Source organism: Urtica dioica, chromosome 12 (genome assembly GCF_054948205.1).
Source record: "Urtica dioica subsp. dioica isolate 48M chromosome 12, U.dioica_male_clone48M_v1_H2, whole genome shotgun sequence".
In the NCBI taxonomy this organism is placed as follows: Eukaryota; Viridiplantae; Streptophyta; class Magnoliopsida; order Rosales; family Urticaceae; genus Urtica; species Urtica dioica.
The window spans coordinates 17,363,437-17,367,207 of record NC_142767.1 but is presented as its reverse complement, the minus strand read 5'-3'; positions in this window follow the sequence as shown (position 1 = coordinate 17,367,207).

Sequence of the window (3,771 nt, the reverse complement as noted above, 5' to 3'; positions counted from 1 at the left end):
ATTTAATAATTTTTAAATAATATAAAATAAAATCTCATCTGTCTAGAAAAAAATATCATTAAACGAATAAAAATTACTGTCCCATCAAACTTGCAGCAATATGATCCCTTAAAATTTTCATCTCTAAAATTCCTGAATTATCTTGACCTTCGCCATCTTCATTGCCGTCGTGATCATCATCTATAGTAATGTTATCTTCAGTTGTATCTTCAAAATCCATATCATAATTTGCGTACTTCCTGATAAAGTTATGCAAAGACATTGTTGCGATAACTATTTTTACTTGTTTGCCAAATGGGTAGCTAGGCATATCGCGTAGTACCTTCCACTTTTTCTTCCAAACTCCAAATGTTCTCTCAATCACACTTCTAAGAGAGGAATGCGCATGATTAAATACTTCTTGGTAACCATTTGGTTGTCCACTTGAACGAAATACTGGAAGATGATATCTTTCGCCTTTGTATGGTCCTAAAAATCCCTTAATTAATGGATATCCAGCATCAACCAAGTAATATTTACCTATGAAATAAAAATAAATTTCAAAACATAGAAATAATAAATTGTTATTAAAATTCGAAAAAAAGTATACTTGATGTGAAACGAACCTGTAGGCGGCTTTTCTCTTTGATCATGAACAACCTGGTTGTAAATAAATGTAACTCGCTACATATCTCCACTCCAGGTAAGGAAGTGACAATTTTCATAACAGTGGCTATGCTAGAATCAAGTTGATCATTTGATGTGGTTGTCGGTGCACTCCTTTTTTCGACAGCTTCACATAAGCGATCAATTTGTGCTGAAAATTTCACCGCACCTCCGATTTTCTCACTTTTTCTCTCTCTTTTTCTTTTCAAGGAACCGAATTCACCTGATTTAGAGTTAAATTTTTTCTTGGTACTCGAATCATGTGACTCGTTATCACTCTCAAGTGGAGCAACATCTTATACTCCGTTGCTAACCTCACTTGGAATAGTTCCAAAGGCAGGTGTCCACGCATGATCACCAGTTGCTGTGGTATTCATAAACATCCTATCTAACATCTTTACAAATTCTGGTTGAAAACCTTCTTTTCGAAATTTCGCTGCATTAGGGTGCATCTGTAAAATGAATGATGAATTTTTAGATTGATAAATGCTCACAAAATGTAGATAAATTCTAAATATTTGATAATTACCTGTAATTTCTTGTCCCACCATTCATCACTTGCATCGATTGTTCTCTTTTGAATGTTCCAGCCAAGACCAGTTTCTTTGCCAATGAGTTGTTTCCACAATTTCCATTCATTTTTTAGAGAATCCCATTTATTTTTCAATTGAACTTTATCGTATGTCTTTCCGGTGTTAATTTTGAATTTTGATCAAATTTTCTCATCCAACCTTCGTAAAATGAGTTCCTGGTCGTTGTCCACCTTCAACTTCTTTAACGCACAACTCACAAAATAAATTGAGAGTCTGCGCGTCCCAAACCGCTTTCACTCTTGATTTAATATTCTTATTTTCTACTTGGTTGTGCTTCCTCACAAATTATAATAACAAAATATACTACTGATGAAAGTTAAGTTAGCTTTCAAAGCCCATATTAATTTTGGATGAAATTCTGTATATAGCTATATTGATAACAATAAGATATTTTAAAATAATAATCTACTTATAATGTAATATGAGGAATCGTAATTTAAGAGAATTATCATATAAACAACCATGTATATAACAAAATATGGTGACTATCTTCATGGTTTTTACACTACTATAAACAGTATAAACATATTCTAAAATTTTTACTCATATTCTAAACATTAAACAGTACATGTATTAAAATTGATACAAACCTAAGTAGTCATATATTATTTCAAACAGTACATGTCATTTATATTATTTTAATATATTATTTTATGTGGTAACGTATGGATGTGTGTATGGAGGGGTTTTTTTTGTTGTGGTAACATTATTATGTATTATTATTTTAATATGTATATAGGATGTGTGTACGTTTTAGTTGCTGAAACTTGAATTGATTTGATAAAATATTATAATTAAAATTTACATGTATTATTTTGGCTTTAGATGGATAGCCAAAACAACAACAAAACGTAACCCAACCGTGAGCTTTTAATGGAACAGTTATCAATAGCAACCTAAGTAGTAATTTCAAACAGTACAAGCGCAGCAATGTACGACTAACCCTAAGGATCCTATTGACTACGTACAATAAAATAATATATTAAAATATGTCATTTATGAGCCTATATATGACTATGCATATAATATCAGGCTTGTGTAATAAAATATGTGTTTTGTATTGTGTACGTCTGAAAGTCTACCACATAAAAAAAAACTCTCCATATATTAAAATAATATAAATGACATGTGACTAATTGAAAGCAATTGAAAGCAAAACAAAAAACATGGAAACTAGCGGAGAATTGTAAACATGGATGTAACCACAGATAATTAATATAAAAAGAGATTTGTAAGTAACTACTCAACTTTAAACATGTGATTTTGGATCTAGGCTATGTTTGACAATTTTTAGAAATATAGTCAAATGACTTATGTGGCAATAATTAAGGTCTGATTTGCTCTTATTTATTAACAAATTCGTCACTTTCTCTCTCCTATTTTTTTCAAATAATTTTTTTTTGTATCAAAACTTCAAAAATTCATATCTTTCTCATACGAACTCAAAATTGAGTGATTTCAGATCCTACAAATCCGTGGCGTCGAGATCTTCAAAAATAGACCCATTGTGTTTGATGAAAAATTATGTTTAATGCATCATAGTTACGTTTCCATTTATTTTTTTTGATAATTTTAAAAATTTCCAGTTATTTCCATATTTAAGGTAATAACGTGATTTTTATACATCTATGGTATTAAACATGATTTTTCATCAAACACAATGGATCTATTTTTGAAGATCTCGGTGTCACGAATCCGTAGGATTTGGAATCACTCAATTTCGAGTTCATATGAGATAGATATGGTTTTTTGAAGTTTTTATGTAAAAAAAAATGTAGGAAAAAAGTAGGAAAGAGAAAGTGACGAACTTGTTAATAAAAAAAGGTAAATCAGACCTTAATTATTGCCACATAAGTCTGTTGGCTATTTCCCTAAAAATTGTGAAACATAGGCTAAAAACAAATTTCATAGTTTCATTTTGGCTATTTCGCTGCACTGCCCAAATAAAAATCACATACCTTTTGATTTTTTTTTTGTTGCAGAGAATTGTGAGAAGAGTTGCGGAAAGAAACCAAGTCACGGAAAGAAACCCTAAAAATAAAAGTTACGGAAAGAAAAATAAATAGTAGGTGGAGGGAGAAACTAATCCCTACAAAAGTGGCTTTTAGAAAAAGTATCAAATATCTGCTTTTAAAATTTGCCTAAAAAAAAGCAGAACTTTTTATTAAAGTGTTTTTATTTTAACTTACCAAACATAAAAATTGACTTAAAATTCTAAAAAAAGCAAAAACACCTAAAAATAAGCAACGCCAAACGCACCCAATAACTTCTACAAAATAGAAATTTAGAAGCAGGATGATTTTATAGGGTGACATGTCGATTCTAATTAGAACTGACATTTCACTTTTAGAGGCTACATGTCGCTTCTAAATGTATCACCGAGGTTAAGATAAATATGAGTTTTAAAGTTGATTTTTAAAAAAACTTTATAAGCAAATGTTGCTTCTAAAAAATTTCCGCACTTTTAGAAGCGAGATGTCGCTTCTAAATTTGCGAAAGTTGAGTAGGTCAAAACTCCTCCTTTTTAGTTTCA